This window comes from Camelus ferus, chromosome 7 (assembly GCF_009834535.1).
Source record: "Camelus ferus isolate YT-003-E chromosome 7, BCGSAC_Cfer_1.0, whole genome shotgun sequence".
NCBI classification, from domain to species: domain Eukaryota; kingdom Metazoa; phylum Chordata; class Mammalia; order Artiodactyla; family Camelidae; genus Camelus; species Camelus ferus.
The window spans coordinates 14,361,826-14,386,697 of NC_045702.1; positions in this window are offsets into that span (position 1 = coordinate 14,361,826).

Consider the following 24,872-nt stretch of genomic DNA (forward strand, 5'->3'; position numbering starts at 1 on the left):
TCAGTATAACAATGTGAATATCTTTTTAAAACGTACATATACATCTCTAACTCTTCACACATCACCACCTGTCTCTCCACGCATTTGCTTCTGCTCATTACCATCTGTCTAGAAATATAACTATAAGCAACCTATAAACCTGGGGTTCATAAACCTAGGAGCTTTTTAAAATATGCCAATACCCAGGCCCCCACCCTAGACCAATTAAAGCAGAATCTCTGGCGATTGGAACTAATCCTAGGTAGTTTTAAAAGCTCCCCAGCTGATTTTAATATGCATTTAGGGTTGAGAACTGCTGCTATAAGCTCTCAATGCTGGGATGCCACTTAGAGCTAATCTTCATTCAATCTTTTTATATGCTTACAGGAAGGATCAGCTCCTCCTTTCTTATAGATTTTTTTTTTTTTTTTTTTTTTTTTTTTTTGCGAGGGGGAGGTAACTAGCAGCTCTTCCTTTCTTAAGTGATTCTCATTTTTCTCTTGACCTCCTTCACCCAGGTGGGGCCTTGGTTCAGTAAAATACATCAGTGTGAATGGACAGAGAAGGAAGGAGCCCAGCTACTTGGCTTCTGGTACTTCTGCCTTTTCACCTGGAGGCTTGCTTTTGACCCATACAGAGAGAGAAGCTAGGAACTTGATTAATCTTTCTGAGTTTTTGCTAATGGGGTATGAATGCCTTTTCTATCTGAGCTGTAATGAAAAGCAGATGTGTGCTGGAGCCAGGTCATAAAAGCCCAGGAGAGACAATTGTTAAATTTTCAGGAATTTGTTGTCACTTTGGTAGCTTGAAATTGGCCAGGATGGGAACATTTACACCATAGAAATTAGCAAATGCTTCAAGTCAGAGTTGTCTCCTTTACCCACAGAGAATTATTTGTCAAACTTTTACCAGCAAAGCACTGGATCTAAGTAATGAAAAAGTGCTTCTCAAACTTTGTCCTTAATTTGAAGTTCAAGGCAAAGGATAGGAGGAAGGTTCTTCCCTCAACAAATTAGATTGAAATTACCTTCTCAATAAGATTTTGTAGGGATGGAGAAGAGAGGAACATGAACTAAATTTCATTCTAATAAACTATGTGCTTGCTTACGTAGATCTACTAAAGTATATTTATCATAATAAAGATAGAAATGCACTGTAGATGTTTCCCAAATTATTAAAGTTAATTGATGCACTTGCAACAATTCAGCTTTACTAATTAGTATCCAACTTGCATGTTTCTCCAACCTATGCATGAGGAAAAAGTGTTTTTGTTTTTAAATGTCATGTTTATTCCTTCAGTTGTTGGTGTGAGGATGTGTTTATGTAATTTAATTTTTTTTCATGTGCATTATAAATAAATAGCATCTTTTTCTCTGCAGAGTTCTTACTCATTTTGAGGGGAAATACTTTATGCAGGATTGTATTACTTTGCAAGAACATGTCACTGTCACAAACAGAAAGTGAAGCACAGTGACGGTTATGGTGGAAGCATCCTGAGATAGCTGATTTTTTTATCTGCTCTCTCACTCAATATTTCCTCTTCCATCAAATAAACTAGAAACATAAACTTATCTTAAATAGCACAAACACTCAACGAGACCAAAGAGCCAGGTAGTGTCAGCTCTTTAATATGTAAAGTGATGATATACATGCAAGTGGCAGATAACAAACAGATAGATGAATTAATAAACAAATATTCTTACTTTGACTTTATTAAATTTGACTTCTTCATAACTCCTATGATTTCCACATCCTGCAAACTTCAAGCAGCTGCTGTGCTCAGGTCCTCCTGCTTGCATCTTCCTGTCTGCATGACATACCTACTCATTCTGTCTCTACATGTCTCATGTGTTCAGTTTTCAAAAGACTACCCAACGATCCCCGCTTTCCTGGCCCCACCCATCTTTTTGGCTAGTGCTCCATGATTCAGAACTCCATATGAACTGTGCCTCCACATCCTTTATTCCACTTTCCAGGCCCCATTAAAGTGTTTTATTCCTGTGATTCCCCCACTCCTTTAAGAGCTTACACTCTGGTACTTAGATTTCTAACTGAAGACTTCCTGGAAGAGTTACTGTGTTATCCAAAACATCCATCTGAAGACTGAGAATTTCAAACAAAACTATAAGAGAATGTTAGAGCAGTTTGAAGGTGAACAGTTATTTGGCAGTGCACACAAAACTACATCCAAAGTGGAAAAAGTCCTCTTCAGCTTTCTGTAAGGGAACTCCATGGTAAATCCCCAACTGAAATGTTAGGGTCTTTGGTAAGACTTACTTTTGCCAGTAAATATCTTCTCCAGTTTATCTATGTCTGTAGCAGTATATTCAGCTCTTGAGCTTGGCATGTGATAGGTGGGAGGTGAGAGAAGCTGGAATCTTGTTAGGTGACCTTACTTAGTCCCTACTCAGCACATGCATTGGACTGTGTTTAAAAACCTCTTAGAGGTTTGAGGTTTTTTTTTTTTATTGTATATTCAGCTGAAATAGTATTGTACACCCAATTCAGTTTGATTTAGAAAAACTCATTCATGAAATGAGAAAATTCTTAGGATTTAGTAAGTGAATTAATAAAAACAGTCTTGAAAACTGTTTTTTGTGATCATAACTAAAAAACATGCAGAAGGAAAAGGCATCTCTGAATGTTGTGATTATAGGTGAGTGATGTTTACTCTCTACTTTGTTTCTTCGTGTATGCATGCAGAAACGTCTTTTTTGTTGAAAGATATGTTCATGAAATTATGAAAAGGCCATGAAATTCCTGATCATGGACTCTTCATAATCTATTTAACAGGACTTATAAAATAAGTCAGAATTAGTCATACAAGAAATGAGCTTACTTTACAAATCAGGAAAACATGTCATCTGAAAATTTTCCTATCAGCTGATTAATACCTGATAAATTTTTAATCAGTTATAAAAGAACCACTTATTTTGTTCTCTGTTTAGAGTGACTAAATTCCAGTAACAATCCTGCAGAGTCAAATAATAAATGCCATATGTACAATGAGGTATAAAAGCTTATTCTGGGTGCCAGAAGGAGCTGAGTTCCTCTTACTCCTTTCCCAGTCCCCACCAACAAAAACTTCAGATACTGAAAGAAATTAAATCAACATAGAGGTCAGTAATTCAGCTCCTGGACAAGCAGTGCTTCAAAATCCAAGCCAAGAAAGACTTAACATTCCCTCTCTTCACATTCGCCATCTCCCAATCCCCTGGGCACAGGATTTAGTTCTAAATAGCAGTGTTTCTAGTTGTTTTCTTTTTCTTTTGCCTGTGCAACAGCCACCTTGTTATCTTTCCAGAACTCACTTCATTGTCTCTTTTGAAAATTTTAACTATGATGTTCCATCTGCTGTCACTGAACTGGAATGTCCCCAAAATGTAAATGTTGAGTGAGTCCCACTGGGAACTGCCTCAAAGAATAATTTTTGCCTGATAAATAGCAAATTGTAAAATGGGTTTAACGTCTTTCAATTAACAATGGCAGCAACAACAACAACAAAAAAAAAAAAAAAAGGAAGAAAAGAAAGGGAGACAACGGCTTGCTCACTTTGTGTAGTAGGCTTGTCTGAATGCCCATATTCGTTATCCATTGAGTGAAAGCTGTTGAAGGAGCCATAAGACTTGACACTGATGGTAGAGTAGCTTGAAATTTTCCTGGGATGGGGGTGGGGAGTTGGACAGAAAGAAACATAGAAGAGCTGCCACATTTCTGCTTCTTATAATGAAGGATCTCAGTGTACCTAAAAGCTCCCCATCTTTTGAAGTATTTTCTTATACAATATTTACAACCAGCTGTTTTGCCTGCCAACATGCTTGACAGAAAGGAAAGTGCCCCCATCCTTCTTTTGGGGGGAAGTAGTGAAACTACTTTTGGTGTTTCAGGTATATAAAAAAACTAGACCATTTATTCAACGTGTATTTATTGAGTGCCTACCATGTGCCAGAGCCTCTGCTAAGCACTGGATGTGATTTAAGAATCTGTGGTCCCTGACAACTGAGTTTAATGTCCGGTGGAAGAGACAAATACTGATAAATAATTATACAAACAGGTACACAACTGCAACTGTGATTAGGGCTAGAAAGGAGTGGTACGTGATACATAAGAGCCTGTAAGAGGATTTGTTCTAGTGAGGGTTGCCAAAGTGAGGCAGAAATGTTTCATCTGAGGTTTGAAGGGCGAGTAAGGATTACTACCCTTGAAAGGAAGATAAGAGCTTTAATTACAGCCAAGGGAAAAACCTCTCTACCCTGTGCAAAAACCGCATGTTACGAGGGAGTATCTTGGGCTAGAAGAGAGAGTCATCCTGGCTGAGGTAGGAAGAGTGAGAATCACAGAGGTAGGTGGGATCTGTGTTGGCCATGTAGACAAATGATAAGGAATTTTGTTTTTGTAATTTTTATCCTGAGATAATTTTAGGTTTATAGAAGAGTTTAAAAGATAATACCAAGAGTTCCTATATTCCCTTTGCTCAGGCTCCCCTTATATTAACATCTTATATCGCCATGGTACCTGTATCAATGCGAAAAAATTATCATTGGTACAATATGATTAACTAAATTACCGACTTTATTCAGATTTTACCAATTTTTCCACTAATGCCTTCTGTCTATTTCAGGACCCAATCAGGATGCCATTTTGCTTTTAATCATTGTGTATTCTTAGTATAATCCAATCTGTGACAGTTTCTTCATTTTTTCCTTTTCTTCTATGATCTTGACTCAAAAAAATATTGGATAGTTATTTTGTAGAGCGTTCCTTCTATTTAGTTTTGCCTGTTGTTTTCTCATCATTGGCATGAGGTTATGAATTTAGGGAAAACATACTATAGTAGTGAAGTGTCCTATCATTGCCTCATATCAGGAGGTACACAATACCAATAGGACTTAGTACTGATGCTAATTTCGATCATTTTGTTAACACAGTACTGTGAGGTTTCACCACTGTAAACTTACTGTTTGTTTTTTTTTTTTTTTTCCTTTTCATACTCTTACTAAAAGTGAGTCACTAAGTCCAGCCAGAGGGAGAAGTATGAATCTCTGCCTCTTGGAGACAGGGATATCAAGTAATTTGTGGATGTCTGTTAGAACCACCATAGCAATGAATACGTATTTGGAGGACATACTTTGAAGCTGTGCAAATATCCTTTCGCTTCTTGAAGTTTCAGCTATGAACTTCAGTGTGTGTTGGTGGATCATTCCTGGACCAATTATTACTGAAGTGAATTTTTATTTCCTTCATTCCTTCTGTATTTAAGATTTGGAATTCTTCTGTAAGGAAGATTTGTCCCTTCTCCACTTATATATTTACTTATTCAATCATTTGCTTGCAACAGTATGGACTCATGGATATTTATTTTGTTTGGAGGGATTATAACCCAATACTATAATTATTTTGTTGTTCACACTGTTAACAGCTTTTAGCCATTGGAAGTTCTTTCAATTTGGTTCCTATGACTTTTACATACACTGTCATGGTTTTTTGAGTAATTCCTTGCTGTCTGGCACAATAAATGTTAAGCCAACCTTGCATTTCTGAGAGGAACTCCACTTGTTTGTGACATATTGGCCTTTTTATATATTGCTGAATTTGACTTTCTAATATTTTAAGCTGGGAAGAAAGTGGTGTAGCTATAAGTGGCAACATGAAGAATCCTTGCATTGATGAATTTCTGTGTCTTCACTGTATCTTATGTATCTTAACTATAGATCTATATCTGAACTGTAAGTTCTATATCTCAAATGTAATATTAACTGCAAGTCCTATATCTTATATATAACTATAATTATATCTTATAACTATATCTTAACTGTAAGTTCTATATCTTAACTGTATCAAAGCCAATGTCCTAATTGGGATATTGTACTGCAGGTTTGTAAGATATTACCATCAGAAGAAACTGGGTGAATGCTTTGCAGAATCTCTCTGTATTATTTCTTAAATGGCCTATAAATCTGCAGTTATCTCAAAATAAAACTTTTTATTTAAAAAAATGACAATTGTATAATGACAGATAATAGGAATATACTATTGTAGAATCCTTGCAGTATACCTGAGGTAGAAAAATATTAGAAAAATATACTTTAAACCCTAAAGAATCCACTAAGAAAATCATATATATATATAAAATTTGAAATGAATTCATAAAATATAATCAAGTAAATAGAAAGCATAAAAAGAGAAAAGGGGAAATGAGGAATAGATGGAAAAATAGAAAGCAATTATCAAGTTGCTAGAATTTAAACTTGAAAATAATACATTAACATACATGGCCTAAACTCATCAATCAAAAGGCAAAGATTTTTAGACTGAATAAATAAGCTACTCATAACCAAATGGGATTCTCTCTCTCAGTCTCTCTCTCCCCCCCCCCACCAACACCTGGATTCTCTGTATCCTCTCATTACTCCCTTTACCCTATACTCCAGACTTATGTCTCTCACTCAATAAAACACGTCAGTCATCTGTAGGAATGTGGTCACAGGCACCACCATGAGGCCATTACAAAAGCATCACAGTTTACCTGTTAGTCCTGAATTCTGATTTCAGACAAGTGAATAGGAGAGACAGTGTTTTCTTTTTGAAAAGCAGTTTTACCTCTCATTATTATAAATACAAATATATACTCATTGGGAAAAAAGTTAATGCAAAACTAAAGCAAATTTCTTTCTAAACAATTACTTACTTTAATTCTTACACTTTCTTGAAATTAAGTATAATAAAGAAAGAGACAATACCCACCATGACACCAAAAGAGGGTACTCACAGGCACTGTTTTGGTATGGTTTTTCATGCCATTACAAAAACATGTTTAGAACACTTGATAAAAATAAAATCGAATTTATATATTGTTGATTTTTCCCTTGTACTGTAATATTTATTTTTAATTATTATTTATTACTAGCATAGTTTTAATTCATTTATTTTTACTTTTTGTTTTTTCTCAGTCAATTATTATCTTTCATTCAATTTTATGTTTATTACTGAAAATACTTTTGTTATATAGTGGAGATACATCCAAAATGATCCACCATAAATGTCATATATGCCACTAATATATAATGTATTCTCATGTATCTGGCTACTTTTGCTCAAAATTATATTTGGGAGAGTTCATGATGCTATTGTGTGAATTAGAGTTTATGTATTTATGTATTTATTTATGTAAGATTGCGTCGAAGTCCATTGTTGAGTATTCCACAATTTTTATCTTGCAATTAATATTCTGGTACATATTTTTGAAGGATAAAGAGGAAGATGGAGGAAAACAATGCCACTTGCTGGGCATTTGTTTGCCACTGTGCTTAGCAACTTACATGCATTATGCCAATTAATCCTCCCAAGGAACCTGTGAAGTAGGTTTGTATCCGGAGCACCCTGCTTCTTACAACATCAGACTTCGTAAAATTCCAGAAGCAGAATAATCCACAGTTCGTTCAATATTGATAAAGTGAGGGTTGCCAGAGTTAGAATAAAAATACAAGAATACCCAGTTAAATTAGAATTTCAGATAAACAGTGAAGACTTTTAAAATGTATTTATGAGCCCATGAAACTCTGGGGGCAACTTATACAAAAATTTTGTTCGTCTTAAATTCAAATTTGACTTGGTGTCATATTTTCTCTAGCAAGTCTAATCTAAACTAAAGCAATATAGTTTTTTGAGATATTCCCTCCTAAGGAGAGGTAATCCTGTGTGTCTAGAGGGAACAAAAACATACATCGTTATCACAAATGTTCCTTATTGGGGTTGTTTGCATACAAAGAACATCTAGAGTCTGCAATTAAAAACGCTTCCTTCCCTCTCCCAGAAACCCTCCTTAGTAAGCCCCCAAATTCATCCAGGGAAAACAAAAACCGAAAAACAAGGTAGCAATCTTAGCATGCATAAGGTACCTGAAAATAAGGAGGGTCCACTTTCTGTCCAGGGAAGGGTACCCTCCTAGAAGTAAGCACTCATAGGTATGGACCAACCTTCCTGAAATAGGTGTTATTAGTTGGGGAGGCACCTTCTTCACCCACTTCTATCCCACTCCCCTTTCCCATTGTATTGCAGTCTTGAAACAGATATGGAGAAAGCAGCTTTGCAAATCCAATGAAATTGCCTGCATTGAGCTGTAACTACTCAGAGTCGCGAGTGCCTTCTCCTTTTTTCAGGCATAAAACTGGTAATGGTATTAAAGGAGGGAAATACTACCTTCTTCTTTGGCTTAGAGTTGAACAAGGACCCTGGGAGTCTTCAGCTCCTTTCTGGCTCTGGCCCCAAGCCCCTGTCTGCCTGAATGATGGTGAGGCTCTCCTGGATGGCGCAGTTATTCAAAGTTAGCATGCCATTAGACACAGTCTATTTAGAACTATTAGGAGCTTGGATTCTTCCTTCCCTATAATTTAGAAGGCAGAACAGAGAGGCAGTTTGCTCTTAAAACAATGCAATTGTAGCTCCTGAGCTGTTGTCAGACTGACTTTCCTTCCATGGAAAGTAACTCCCTTGATGTATGCCAGAGATCTTTGTACCCCTAGATTAATGAGAGAGGGTTCACATAGCTTGTGTTTAATTCTAGACCTTGAAAAGGTGGTGATGTGATTATAATAGAAGAAATACAGGAAGGGACCTAAGTGGTAAGCAGGAGACTTGGGTGTAGTTACCTTTTTCTCAATCTGCTACCCATTAGTTGTGTAACCTTAAGTAAATTACTTATCATCTTTGAGCTCCAGTATCCTCTTCTATAAAGTGCTGAGGCTTGACTAGATTATTTTAAAGAGCCTTTTGAAGCTAGAGGTTTATGGCATTTTACATTAGCTTTTTGTTTCCCTTGAGATTCTTGTGTTTTGTTCAGTTCTTGCAGCTATGCCACTGCTTGAACAATAGTCATAAATCACAAAGTGCACTGGCTCTCTAACAACTCTTTTAGAAACCTTTATGTAACAAACCAGCATAAGAAATATCAAGGGCTGCTGCCTAAAGAGCTTTTGCAAAGAGAGGTAAGAATGTATAATTCTTAAAAAACAAAAACATCCAAAGCACTGAAGTATAAGTGAGAAAAGGAAAAAAAGAGAAACACATCAGAAGGAAATATTCATATAACTGGACAAAAGGATGAGCTGGAGAAAAACACAACAGGATTTGTATAGTAGCGTAGGGTTAGAATGAGGTGCTTTTGTTTCAAGGGGGTGGTAAAGATGTTACATGAGACAAGAGTGAAAGAGATTATAATACAAAAGAAGAAGCAAGTTCAAGCTACAGGAGTAAAACTATTCATTCTTCTGGTGATCTGAAAGGCTATTAACTGTTCCTTCAATATTCCTGAAAAACAAATAAAAGCATGTAGAATCACATACACAACTAGCAATTTCTATCTTGGGTTGTTGGTGTTCTATGAAAGTAAAGGGACAGTGAGGCATGGTAATGAGTGGGGCGGAATAATTGGGTAGTGGTCCATGTTATGGAATGGAAGAAATTAGCCATGTGGGAGTGGGGATGCAGAGGAAATGATGGGGCAGAGGAGCAGTGATGTGTGTCTGTACTCCCCGGGAACACTGAGGAGCAGCAGCCTACTCAGGGACTCTTGACAGTGTTGAAACAAGCTCTGGATGTCGAACAGTTAAGATATGACAGAAATTTCTCCAAGTTCTTCCTATACTTTTCATTGAAAAGTATATAATTCAGTGACAGAACAGAAAGAATATTCAACTTGACAGACACTTCAGTTAGATTTCATGGATTTTTTTTTCCCTTGGGTAGCTGGTGAGTAGCTGCTTCCTTAAGCTATATAAAGACGTAGGTTTGCCCTGAGCTGCAGAGGCAGCTGGCACCATGAGACTAATTCCCTTCTTGAGACAGAGGCAAGCTTCACAGGAAAAAGGTACAGATTATGATTTTCCCCCTCTTTCCATCCATTATGCATATTTACTTTATTATTATTTTTTCATTCATCTCGATGTGAAGAGTGAGGCATATTCTTACCTGATCAAGAGAAAGGAAATGGATTGGGCACGTCTTTAGCTCTTACCAATTTTTGTTAAATGTAGTTCATGTTTTCTACCAAAAACATGACATTAATTTAAAACATGAGGACACAAAATCGGAAGGAGCCTTAAAATGTGCATGATTGTGTAACAAAGAGGGATATAGACAGTGGAATAAATAATGAAGAAGATTATTGTTTTCTAAGCAGCAGTGTCTCACAGGTCAGTCAAAGAAATGAATATCCTTCACTCCATGAGCTTTTAAAAGCTGACTTTCTTCTGTAGCCCATTGTGTGTATAAACTTCGTATCCAGTCAGTAGGCTCTGCACTCCTGGCTCTACAGACACCATGCTAAGTTAAACAAAGACTTTGTCGCAGACACAGCCAATCCTCTCAGCCCTATAAATCAAATATGTCTGTCCTCAACTATGCCTTGTATATCTTTAATTTAGCTCCCCAAATTAATAGCTAGACAATCTGTTATAAAAAGCCAAGCTATAAGTACTTACTGAACACCTTCTCTGTGCAAATTCTGTGTTAAAGGTTCCTGAAAAACAAAGGTAAAAAGAAAATCTCTGCCTTAAGTTCTCATTCCAGCTTTAAATAAGGGGAAAAAATCATTTAGCAAAGCTAATTCATAGGAAAATATGTAAAAGAAAGCTCAGCAAAAGAATAGAATAAATGTTGAAAATGGGAAAAAGGAAAATGTACAGAAAAAGACACAGCTTTAAAATGGCCAAAAGATTCATTAGTTACCTAATTAATTAATTAATGCAATGTGTGTATACAACACATGTTATAATAATATGTTAGCAGTTTTAATCAATCAGATTGGTAAAAACTGGAACCATCCAGTTGATTATGAGGACAAATAAAGCCTCATAGTATTGTTGGTAAGTTTTGGAGGGAAACTTGTTTTAAGTGTGTGTACATTTGACATAGTTGCTTTCTGATAAATCTCTCCTATAAATGTTATATGAGTATTCTATATAAGAGCAGAAATATTTATCTTCACATTGTTGTTGTAACAAAACATTAGAAACAATCCAAAAGATTATATAGATTATGATCACATTAAAATGTGTGTGTGTGTGTGCACCTGTGTGTGTATGCCAAGGAGGGCACACGTGCATATGTACACTCAGGGACGACAACAAAAGACAGAGAATGCAAGAGAAGGATTGAATATGAGCTCTGTGAAGCATAGGCTGGTTCTTTTTGTAGGTACACTAACTACATACATTGATAGATGCATAGAAAAAAGTAAGTCTCAACAATAACAAATCTAGCAGTTGTAACTTGGGTGGGGAACTTGTAGAGAAGTTAGAATTCTTTCCATTTTTCCTTTAACATTTCCATGGAATTTCAATTTATTATAGCAAGTAGGTAGTACTTTTTTAATTTAAAAATCGATAGAAAAAATTAGGAGATATCACAAAGCACTACGTGGTTATTATTCAGGTGAATTAAAGAGCCAATAAAAGTGATACAGGGATTTAGAAAAGATAGAGCAAATTCCCAGCTGGCTTAATCATGAAGGATTGATGACAGAGGTCACATTTAAGTTAGGTCTCAAAGAATTCTGCATTAGAATCTGGGTATTAACCTCATTTTAGTTGTCAACTCACTGCAAGTTGCCGGGCACAGGGAAATAGCAAGGACATCAAATTTCTGTGCCGTGAGTCTGGAATATGGGGCTTTCACTTACAGAAGGAATTGGGTCTGCCTAATCTTTCTGTATCTCAGTTTAAAATAAAGGACTTTAGACAAATATCTCTCCAGACCCTTTCTGTTCAATAATTAAGTGATACTTGAGGAGGAATGAACATTTCTGGGAGAGGAGGAATAAGAAGGTGGCATGATACAACCTTCTTTCTGAAACTAGTGAGTAAACCACTCCCCCTCCACACACGCACACACAAGTTGATAGAGAAGGATAATGGCAAATACTGCTAAGAAGGCAAGTGTGACTCAGACTGTAGATAGCTTTGAATGTCAGGCTAAAGAGGATGAGCTTCATCTAATGGGAAATCTCTAATAATTTCAGAGTAGGAGATTTACCTTGCCAAACTAATGCTTTAGGAACTATACTTTGGCAGTGATAGGAAGGAATAAGGGGCTAGAAATAGGGGGGAAGGTTATTTGGAGGTCCTGCCATCGAACAAATGTGAGTTAGGTAATGGAGTCCTGGGGGCTGGAAGATGTAATTTCATTGCCGATATTTCAGTTTGTGGAATAAAGTATATTAAGCAGAAATGTGAATGTAACCATAGGATCTTATTGTGGGAAAAAGGGGGAGGCATTCATATTTAAGCTCTGGGTGAGATTTGTTAGAGCCTTGCCACTTATTTATAGACTATAGGGGATACATCTAAAAATCTGTATTCTTTCCTGGAATGGAATGATCTACCCAACATTAGCCAACACAAACACTTTGCATTAAGAATTGAAAACCACAAAGCATGTGCAGCACACAGGAAAAGTTACAAGGAGCTTCCCCCTACCCCATATTTAAATTGTGCAATTTTTATGCTGGCAAGTGAAATATTGGAAGGGTTAAAGTTTGTCAAATTTATGACATAGATTTCTTTTGTAAAAAGAAAAATATTTTTTATTTTTGTTCGCCCTTCCTAATTTACATAACTCTTGTAAACACTTTAACTACACTGACTACGCACAGCCCTTTGAGGGAAGGAGACTGAGTATCACAACATTGTTCTGCATGAGGGAACTTTAACTCAAAGAGCCTATGATAATTCACCCAAAGGCCAGTGGCTGATTAGTGATGGAGCCAGAGTAAATTCCCAAATCTCTTTTGGTGTACTTTGATAACAATATGTCCCAAGATGCAATTATTACTAAAGAGTAGTCTCTCATACATCCTTACAAAGAACATCAGAATAAATGAAAGTGGTTTTCAGGAAAAAAATTATTTTGTTTATAATTACATTATAAGGTTAATAATGGTACTAGTCATGTATCAGGGAATAAAGCTGCTGCATGTGTCCATCACTGAAGATGAAGCTTGTCACTCAGAAGATACATTCTCTCTCCAGCATGCCCAGCAGGGACAGCTGCCTGGTGGTCATGACATCTTGTAGGCTATGTGGTGGACATGGCCTCACTATTTTCCCAAATCTTCTTTCCTTTATCTAGAGTTGAATATCATTTTTTTCCTGTCAAGCTAAGAAAAATTACATACTTTTCTCCAGTTGGATCTGTATCATGCAACAATTTCTAGAAGCCTCAACCACAGTCATTTTTCCTCCTGTAGCCATGACAAAAATTAACAACAAAGAAATACCACATTCGGGAAAGTATCCTATTTGCACATCTTGAGGATGGATGTAGTCTGTGTGATGGATGAGAGAACACTGGGGTGATTTCTGGCTGTTTCTTAAACACAATGAGGAATAATCAAAAGGCTGGTCATTTTGAAAGTTATGTTGAATCTTGTGTTTGAATACAGGAAGTGGTGAGATGGAAGAAGAATGCTCTGCTGATACACAAATATGTGTCATTCGTGTTAATGTGGATCTGCTGAGGAGCAGATGCCTATATGGGTTTAGATTGCATCAAACAGATTTATTTACCAGGGGAAGAAGCAGACAAGGCAGGAAGATCCTTTAGACAGCAATACAGATCTAACATTTTTGGAAGGTGAGAGGCAAGGAAGGAGGATTGACTAAAAAGAATCTTGGACTGTTGCACAGTTTCAGGAAAGGTTCAGCCAGGTCAGTGTGGAGTCTGTGAGTTGAAGCCATTAGTTTGAGTAGTCCCCTATCTCACCAGCTCGGCTTGCCTTGGCACCTCCACCAGGTTCAGTCATTCACCGGAGCAGTCTGTGGGAAGCATTGTCTCCCCTCTGTGGATCCAAAATAGCAGCTAAGGTCACCAGTCCGCTGTGCTCACCACAGCAGGAAGTCTAAGCCATGCATTTTCCTGGCTGCTACACGTTCATATTACTCATTCCTCTGAAAAATATTTCTCTAAAACAGCTGTGGTGTTTTAATATCATTAGATGTCCTCAGCCTCATTTGCTGTGAGATTCAAGTGACCCATTATGAAGTCAAAACTACTGAAAGTAATGTGCTTTTTTACAACTGCGTAGCTAGAATTATTATACATGTCTTGGTTAAATTTATTTTTTGTTTTGTGTACTTACACATGGATGCATAAAGACAGCTCTCTACATTAACATAAAATATATCCATAGTATATTAAATATTTTTGCATATATTGTACTCAAATTTAGACTTATGAAAAAAAGTTATATTGGCATCTCTATAGTAACAGCACTAATTGGTGGCTCTCAGAGAAAAGACTTCTGAAAATCAATAGCATAATGATTGCTGCTTCTTGCAGTGTGTGTTAAGAATTTCACAAGTGAACCTTAAACAGTAGACTATTTTTATTTAATTTTTTTACTTGTTTCAGCTCTATAGAGGAATTTGTGAGTCTTAATCAAATATGGATGCCTGATCATTAAACAAGGACATTAAGTTTTAAGAAAAGTTGGGCAAGTCAGATATGAGTGTGTATTTGTAAATATTTATATTTACATGAGATTAACATTAATAATTATTAATAGCTAGATTTATTCTTAGCAAAAAAATTAAAAAGAACATGGCGCAAAAGTTCAGAAGGCCTGCGTTTGGATGTTTGGCTGTGTGCTAATAAGTGGCCTTAGATGAATCAATTTAACCCTTCTAATCAGTGTCATAGTTTAGAAAATAGAGATAATCATTCATATGCCTTCTTCACGTGGTTTCTAGGAAGGTCAAATGAGCTATGAGGTCACACTGGAGTGACTCCAGTTCACTGGAGTATTTCTGTGGAAATACTAAAAACTGGAATTGTGATAAATTATCCATAGAAGTTGTTCATAGTGTAGTAGCATTCTTTGATCAAAGGAGTTGAATAACCTTCCTGAAAGTTGTTCTGTATTGTCTTCCAGTGAAAACATAGAATTCATCCATGTCCATAAATTCTCCTCTGGGAGGAGATATGGCTGTCTTCTCATTCATTTATTTGTTCAGTAAATGTTAAACTAGCACCTTTCAGGCACTGTTCTAGACACTGAGAGATGCAACAGAAATAAGAATGAATCAGATAGACAATGTCCCAGTTCTCATGGAGCTTACACTCTATGTAAGTCCCAGGAGCACAGACTCTGAAATGGAAGCTGTGGACAGGAGATTTATTAGGGATCAACACATATCAGAGTAAGTGAAGCAAATTTGGGTGGAGGGCAAGACTCAACTGAGGCTTAGTTGCAACGAGGGCCTCAGAAAAACCCAGAGGCATCTCTGGAGCTGGGATGGCCTTTGCACTGACCATGCACTTGATGTGGGTTACCCTTAGGAAGGGACAAAACTTTGAGTGAGACAGCTTCCTTTAACCAAGGGCAGTATCAAGTGGAGCAGATTTATAATCTGTGACCTGTGAAAGACGCAATCTCTATAGCTTGGAGAATGAGTGTCCTAGTTCCTGAAGGGACAGCTGAGTAGTGCATCACAGCATTCAGTACAACAAATAAACATATGCTATGTCAGGTGATAACTTGTGCTATGGAGAAAAATGAGACAGATAAGGTATTAAAATCTCCAGAACAGAGGGAGCTTTTACACAGAAAAGGCAATAGGTTATTTTGAGAAAAGACCCGAGAGAGGTGAACACATGAAGCATGCAGATTTCTGTGGTCAGAACTTTCCAAGTAGATGGAAATGTACCTGCAAACACTCTGAAGCAGGACTTGGCAGTTGATATGTTTGAAGAACAGAAAGGAAACTATTAAAGCTTAAGTGACGTGAATAGTGGGGAGATGTGTCAGAGATGAGGTCAGAGAGCTGGTATGGGGACAGGGGAATCATGTAGAGTCACACTCACCAAATGCTGAGTTTTTACTATAGCCAGACTTGATGAGCAAGATAACAATAAGTAAGAATGACTAGGCACCAGCTGTTACGGAGTTCATATTTAAGTGGAGGATTGGGAGCATGGAGCAGTAGACAGTAAACAAAAATATAAAAGATTGTATTCAATAGTGGTCAGCACTAAAAAGAAAATTTCTAAATGATAAAGTGATAGCTGATGATTAAAGTAGAGATGTATCTTTAAATTGTATGATCAGGAAGGTATCTTTGAAAAGGTGATATTAGAACTGAGACTTGTATGACCTAAAGATGATTTCAGAACTGACGTGTAAATTAATGAATAATGTAGAAACTATATACAGCTCATATGTATTCACACTTTTCCCTCTCATCTCAGTTAATAGCATGCATGTAGCCTTTGAGAAAATTCTGTTGGGTGTGATTAACTTTAATTGTGCCAGCCTCACCAGCCAGGTACAAGATGTTACTGGACTAACTCTTGAAGATAGCTGAACCCCCAAATCCTTGGGTTTGTTGTTTTAGGCATAAGATGAGAGGCCTGATCACCCCAACTCATTGAAATCACTCCTGGAATGAATGTCCAGGAAACAAAATAGATAGGATTGGCCTAAAAGAACCACCATTTGTCAATTTTTTTTACCTTATTTAATTAGACCTTGGTGACTGAGACTAAGACAGTCTTCTATGTGAGTCAGTTAACTTCAAACAGTTCCATAGTAATGTAGAAAATTTATTATATCAACCAACATTTCAGGTCAGTTCACCTCAAACAATGCTTATTAATGACTTTTCATGTACAAAGCACAATGCTAGATGTAACACGTTACACGTGGATGATCAATATATGGCCCATGTCCCCAAGAAGATTACAAGAGAATTAGAGGAGATATTTGTGGAAGAATAGAGCACCAGGCTGACTGTGATAAGTATTATGGAAGCCCAGTGGCTAATCATTAATTATTAAACACTGTTTTTGATAATGAAACAGATAAGGCAAGTGAATTTAAAGCAACCCATTAGCAATACTAAAATAAATGTTGAAGAACATGCCTTTGACCAACTTTAATAGCTGGTAGACATTTAACATGTATTAATTTACTCATTCATTTTGCATAGTTATCAAATGCAATGGATTATATTGTGTCCCCCACTAAATTCATATGTTGAAATCCTCACCCCAGTATCTCAGAATGTGATCTTTTTTGGAGATAGGGTGTTTACAAGTTAAAATGAAATCATTAGGATGAGCCCTAATCCAATATGAGGGATGTCCTTATGAGAAGGGTAAATTTGGAAAGACTTGACGAATTTGGAGAAGCCACATGAACACGAAGCCAAGGAGAGAAGCCTGGCACAGGTCCTTCTCTTGTAGCCCTCAGAAGAAACTAACTCTGCCAACACTTTGATTCCAGAACCGTGAAACAATATTACTCTGTTGTTTAAGCCACCCAGTTTGTGGTACTTTGTTATGGTGGTCCTGAGAAACTAACTAAGCTTAAATATACTCCAAGCTAATGTCTGAAGGCAGGAAATACTCTGAGCTAATGCAATGATTATGACATGCTTATATATTTATCAGGCTCACATGGAAATGAGAGGTTTGGAAAAGATTTATTTTCAAGATGACTAAGCTTTACTCCTTCGAGCTCAAATTATTTACAGAAATTAATCTACAGTGTGTGTAAGCTTTTCTGACCTTTTAAAGAGTAGAGTTAACATAATTTAACCTCAGGATCATCAGGATGACTCGTAAGTATTTAGCCAACTTGTAATACAGCAAAGGCTTCACAGACAATTGAGGTGAAAAAGGTTCTGTGTTCTTGCAATAGCCGCAGAGAGCTGTTTCTTGAGATCTCAGGGCGGTCTTTTCTTGTTTCCTTTTTTTTCCCCCAACTCTTACCAGGTTTCTATTCATCCATTCTCCTTAGTGTCTGTATGCCTATTCTTTAATTTTTATAATTGGATGCAGTTAATCATCTACTGGTTGGGAAATCAGATAACAAGATTCTGTAAAAATTCTATACAAATGAAGAAAAAAATTGGATCTGTGTAAGTGTCTGAGAAATTCCCTCACAAAACACATAATACGGTCTTTTTAAACATCTATTTTTAAAGCAAATGAGTATCTGTTTGCTTGTTTGCTTGAAACATATAGCTATGTTCCAAATACTGCATTTGGTGGAAGTCTGTCTTCTGACTATGTAAGTTATTGCTTTATTTTAGTCCTAAAACATAAGGACTTTTGTTTCTATAGGTATATGAATCACCTACATGTTCCTGAGTGCTCTGTACCATAGTGGTCATGTTCTTAGAATGTGTCTCTATTTATAAACATTCAACTTCAGAACAACTTGGGGGAGGGGAGTAGCTAATTTCAGAGAAGAGAACTGCCCTTCATTCTCAAATTCAGATAATCTCAATCATTAGTTTGTAATGAAGTAATAAAGTAAATTCTCTTATGGAGAACTTGTGTTCTGGGGCACAAACTCTTTAAAACCTTGTCTCTGGACCATGGAGGACAGAATCCAGATTCCCTAACATTTGTCCTGATCCAGCTCTAGTTCCAGTCCTGCCCCTTCTGCTCCTTCTGTGCTTGCTCTATTAATCTTCCATTAGTGCCCTTGGCTTCCCACCCTTCCTCCTCCTCTTTCTAAGATCTCTCCCTAGGCAGTCTCAGACTTGGCCTTGGCTTCAATTACCACCTGGGAGCAAATGACTCACAAAGTTACATATCTAGCTTAGACCTTTATTTGAGTTCCAGATCTGTATTTTCAACTGTCTATTTGTTATCTCCTCTTGTTTGTCTGAAAGGTCCTTCAGATTCAGTCAACATGAAACCTCCTCTGGGAGCTTTGTTCTCTTCCAGTGTTTCCAGTTTTAGTCAATGGCATCACCATTCAGAGTATAAAGTGTCATCCTCAAAACTCCTTCTTCCTCCATCATGTTCACTCTTCACCAAATATAAAGTTCACCTCATCAGAACGCTTTGGAATTCATCACTTTTCTCTATTCCCATCACAGTGCCTTCAATCAAAGTTATCATCATCTGTTAATTGGTCTTAGACCATAGCCGCATCGACCTATCCACATTTGCTCTTGCCTTCCTCCAATCCATTTTCCTCACTGTGACCTGAACATTTTTTTTTAAAACACATTTGATTAGTCATTTTTTTCCTCTTACCCACTTAAATCTTCCAATAGTTTCTCAATACTTTCATCGTAAAGACGGTGTTCCTAAACACTGCCATGCATGGTTTCCCTCCTCCACACCTGCCCCGCCCATCCTCTCTCATAAAAGACATCCCATAAGTCTCCTTTTTTATCCATACTGGATGTTTTTTAGTTTTTCTACCCTCCATGGTCTCTCCCACCACAGAATATTTGAGTTGAAGTTTCCTTTTCTTAGCAAATATTTTCATCCATTCTTCACCTGATTAATTCCTCTTCATCTATGAGATGTAAACTCAAGCTTCAGTTTCTCAGGCACGCCTTCTCTGACCTCCCTGACAGATTCAAATCCATCTATTATGTACTCTCAGAGCAACATGACCTTTATTGCATTACATTTATCATAGTTGTCATTTTCCACTGAACTTTTATAATTATGTGCTTAATATTTGTCTCCTTCACTACACTGCAAGCTCTATCTTTGTTCACCATTTTATCCCAAATGGTTTCCCCAGAATCTGGCGTATTTGTAGTTGTTTAATAAATATTTATTTAATAAATGAATGGATAAAAATGATGATATTGCATGACTCAGAGGCTACATGGGCCCCTAAAGATTGCACCAAGGTTACAAAGAAAATTATGAGAACTTGGGCTAGGGTGTAAAGATAGTGGCAAAAAAGTGACTGCACCTAAGTAGAACACTTGTATAGGTAAGAAATATAAATTAGGTCCCTAGCTATAGTTCTGGGTTAGATTTCTAAGAATTAAAGATACTGGTTCAAACATCTACCATGTTTTTCAAAAAAATATTAGCACATGACAAAATAAAAATTATTAGTCAGGAAAAAAACTGGCATTGTCCAGAATAATGACCCATGTCCAAGTTTGGTTCGGAGTTGGGCAGCACTTTCTTGGATGCTACCTTATGCCCATCTCAAAGTTTTTTACACTGGCTATTTCCTCTGTCTGAAATATTTTTATTCCAGAACTTAATATTCCTCAGTTATTATCATCATTCATGTCTCTGATGAACTTTCAGCTCCTTAGTGTCATGCCTTCCCAGAATATCTTTATCAGTCAGCATAAGATAGATTATATTGTAGAGGGAAAGACAAGTATTCATGGCATAAAGCAACAAAGCTTTATTTTGCAATGCCATTGTATATCCACTAACAGGGGCGATTCAAGGACCCAGACTGTGGAGCTCCTACCATCTTGAACATTGCAGTTGCTGTATCAGAGGGAAAGAGAGCCCTGGTGGTTCTCACACTGGTAATTAAATGTTCAGCTTTGAGTCACACCAGTGCCACTCAGATCTCATAACTAGAGCTAATCACATGACCCTAACCCATCATAACTACAGTCTAACCTTGTGCCTGTACTAAGGAAGAACTATAAATAATTGGCAAACAGCACAGTATATAATCTGGACTAATCTCTTTACTTGCTTCTGTATTTTATAGTAATTACCATTGTTTGATATTATATCTCTATCTATCTAGCTGGCTATGTATTGGTTGCTTCCTCCCACAAGTTGCCCATGAAAGCAAAATTTTGCCTTACTCAGCCTTTATCTCTAGCACGCAGAACCATGCATAGCTTGTGGTAGGCTATAAATAAATATTGTTTATTAAATGACTGAATGAACAATGTATGCTGGTTTTTTTTAACCCATACCATCTTTTATCCAAGTCTTATAGTAGTGAGCTCAGTTTGCCTTTATTCTAAGTCAAGAGGATTGCTGGACTGTAAAGACGGATTATAAGCAAGGAATATGACATTCAAGGCAGATATTGAGAGTAACACATGAGGAGACAGACGAAGGCAATTCAGACTAAGAAAGTTCACAGAAGCTTCATGTGGTAAGCTGCATTAGGTCAGAGAAAATCTGACAGTTTGGCTCCAACTGGCTTTGCCAAAACTTGAATGAGGGAATTTGATGGTGAGGCAAAGTCTGCTTCAAAATGGAGGTGACTTTATACTTCCTTCTCAGGTTATGATAGCCCAGCGACTTCCCAAATCTCAGAAATCTCTGCAGAGGCTTGCGCCACTGGCCATTTGGGCCTATCTTGATAATCTGCTATGAAAGAATGTGTCCTCTCCTCTCTCCAAGGTACTGATTCAAAACTGGTAGATAAGGCTGAACTGTCCTAAGTGCTGAACATTTAGTAGCAATAAACTACCTCTTCAAAACGTTTGCAGCTTCCACCCTGACTCCCACTCTGAGAAGGTTATAGCAGCCACTGAACTTGACTGATAGTTTTGAGCAGAACAGTTGGCACAGTAATACTACTACTAACATAAGCACTCACTTGGAAATTTGGACAAGCTAAATTAATGTTAAGCCTGTAATACCGAAATCACCTTCTGTGACACTAGTGAAAACTTGGTATATAATTTCCTATGGCTACTATAGCAAAATACCATAAATTTGGTGTTTTAAAACAATACAAGTTTATTATCTAATATTCAGTAACTCAGAAGTCCAATACGGCTCTCACCAGCCTAAAATCAAGATGTCAGCAGGGCTGCATTCTTTCCAGAGGCTCTAGGAGAAAATCTGTTCTTGAAAATTTCCAGCTTCCACTCACTGCCTGCATCCCTTGGCTCATGGCTCTTTCCATCTTCAAAGCCAGAAATGGACAGTCAAATTCTTTTCTCATCCCCTTACTCTGATACTGAGTCTTCTGTCTTGGTTACCCACTTTTGAAGATGCTGTGTTTCGTTGGAGCCAACAGAATAATGCAAGATAATGTCCCTATCTTAAGGTCAGCTTCTTAGCAACTCTAATTCCATTCACCATCTAAATTCTCTTTTTTGCCATTTATGGTAACATGCAGAAGTTCCAGAGATTAGGATGTAGAAGTCTTTGGAGGGGAAAGCATTATTCTGCCTAACAAACTTAGTATATATAAAAATTGAAGATTATAAAAACTATCATAAAATTAGCCAAAGGGGTATTATAAATACCCTGTTTCTCAAAATATAATAAATCTTGAGGTATTAAATATTTTTAAATAATCTGGAATCACTTAGAATGAATACATTGTCATTTTGCAGATTAAGACAGTGAAGCATGGATGAGATAAATTACTTTTCCAAGGCCATATAACTTGAAAGAGTTGGAATTAGGATCCAGAGCACTTTCTACTAAAACATCACTTCTGCATTAAATTTAGGAAGCCAAGTTTTATTATATACACATATTTATACATGTTATGAAATATATATACACATTTCATAACAAATCTATCAAGTAGTTAACATTGTTTTTAAATTTACGAGGCTTAAAATGAAAAATTACAAGGTAATTACTAGGGTAATTTGAAAATATAGAATGAGTTAATCTTTTGATGTTGGCCAAATGATCATTCCTCTGTGTACATGATGCAAGGGGTTTTCCATTGCTCAAAGGGATCTAATTTCAGGAGGCTGATTGATGTTCCCAGATGTGGCCATGTGCATATTCACCCAATTCATCCTGTTGTAAAAGGGCAAAGCTGTGTACAGGGTACATCCTTTCTGTAAGAGCCTGAAGCTTGCTATTTGCTGATATCGTGACATGAAAGAGTGCACATAAATTAGGATAAATGCTTCACAGGTTATTTTTAAGGGACCCAAGATGATCACTATTAAGGGAAAATATAAAAATTTGCAATGGTGGGGCAGACTTAGGAGAAGGTGAATGAAGTCTCTAGATGTACTCCAAAAGAACCATTCATCTACAAATTCATGTTGTTTGGAATTGTATTATGAAGTATCATCTATACTAAAGAGTCACTTTTGTTCTTCAAGGCCAACTTGAAAGCTAAATAAATGCTCTGCATGTTTATACACAGTCACATGGAAATGCTTAAAAAGTGCTGTCTCCCTAGCACTGCTGTGCTTTGTAAAACTGACGTAGACGATGCTATTTATATCTTTAATAAAACATTTAGATTAATTTTTCTGGTTCACCACGGATGCATTTTGAGAAACACTGTGGCAAGTTGGTTTTGAGTGTTAGACTCTAACCCTTATCCTTAGCAACTCGATTGCTGTATGTTCCAAGTCTCTCCTCTGCCCTGTCAGCACACCCCCAGGCTCCTCTGAGTAAGTTCTCTCTGTCTGTGCCACCGCATTTCTGACACAGTTCACAGAACTGTCACCACAGAAGGGAGAAAGCGAGCAAAAAGCAAAAAGAAAGAGAAGCTTTTTCAGGGCTGTTTTTGTTTTTTCTACTTATTTATACCTTAGGAGTTCAACGGAATGGGTTTATAAGCCACATTTAGGAGTTCAACGGAATGGGTTTATAAGCCACATTTGAGTCGCTGAGAACTTTCACCTTAGTAGGAGAGCCCTGCTGTGATTTCTGGCAGCTTAGCAAAGAGGCACAAAACAACAGTGGTTCATCTTTCTCAGACAGTGCTTGTCCCATGGATGTATTTTGTGGTAGACACCGGGATCTGGTTCTCAGTTGTCTTTTATAGATCATGAGTAATGGCTCCACTAGGACATCTAATTTTGTTACCAAACTGAACTCCGGTCTGCTCACTCATCACAAAGCAAAGCCAATCTCCTGACACTGGGTTGTGATAAAGGAAAGTACAGTGTTTATTGCAAGTTGCCAAACAAGGAGAATGGGAGGCTCATGCTTAAAAGACCAGAACTCCCCAGTGGCTTTCAGGGAAGGATTTTTAAAGGCAACATTTAGGGTGAGAATTGCAGCTCCTGGACTTTCTGATGAATGGTTGGTGGTGAGGTAACAGTGTGATGTTTCAGGAATCTTAGTCATCAACCTTCTGGCTTCAACCATTCTGGGGTTTACTGTGCTTGTGGTTAGCATGCAGTCACCATCCTCCACCTTAGTTTCTGCAGAACAATTCAAATGTATGTGTCAGATGGTTATGGATATCCCTTGAGGAGGAACTAGGACTCTGCTTAATCACTGAACTATTGTTTAAGTCATCATTTCTTTTCTTGCTTGTCTGTTTTTCCTTTGTTTCTACATTCTCTCACTTCTCTAATTAGTAGCTGCTTGAGTCTGCCCTTTGGAACTCAAGAAAGGCCTAGGAGACTAAAACATTTTTTCTACAAACAAAAAAAACTAGTTACACCAGAGGGGTTTTTGTACCCAGGAAGGCCCTGCAGGGTCCTGCTCAGTTTCAGTTCCCCCATTTCTTTGATACTCCTCAATCCTGAGGGGAACAGAGGCAGAACAAGAAAGGGACTAAAGTTTTGGGTAGAGAAGTTCATCATAAAATTCATGGGGAAACTCAGTTTTAGGGGGGTTTGGTTTAAATTTCACATTGTAATTGCCTTTTTCATGGTGTCTTCCCATGTTCCTTTTCTCCACCCTAATCTCTTTCCATCTATTACAATCATTTTCAAAATTGATTCCTATTTTTCTGTTTTCACTAGTCTGTTAATTCAATCCTTTTCTTTTAGTTTAAAGCTTAACTTCACCAGGAATATCTCCAGATTAGAAACTAAAATAACAATCAGAAGTTTTGGAAAGGAGAGAGAATAAAATAAATTTTGCCAATTCTAACATTGCAGAATAAGTCATTGTCACTAAGAAGTCATAGTAAAAAAAAATGTTTTAACGTGTTAGGATTATTTTTAATGATAAATAAATAATGTATTTGTGCTAATAGCATATTAATGTTCTTGCCAAAGGTAAAAAGCCAGTGCCAAAGATAACTCATATTTTAATATGAGTTTTAAAATTCCTCCATGAGAATTATCATCAAATTCATATAGTAGTATCCTGAGAAATGTTTCCTTAAGTTATTGAAGTTGTGAGCACTTAACTACATCAAAATAATGTTGAGATTATATATACTTAAACAATATTTACTTTGATTGGAGGAAGGG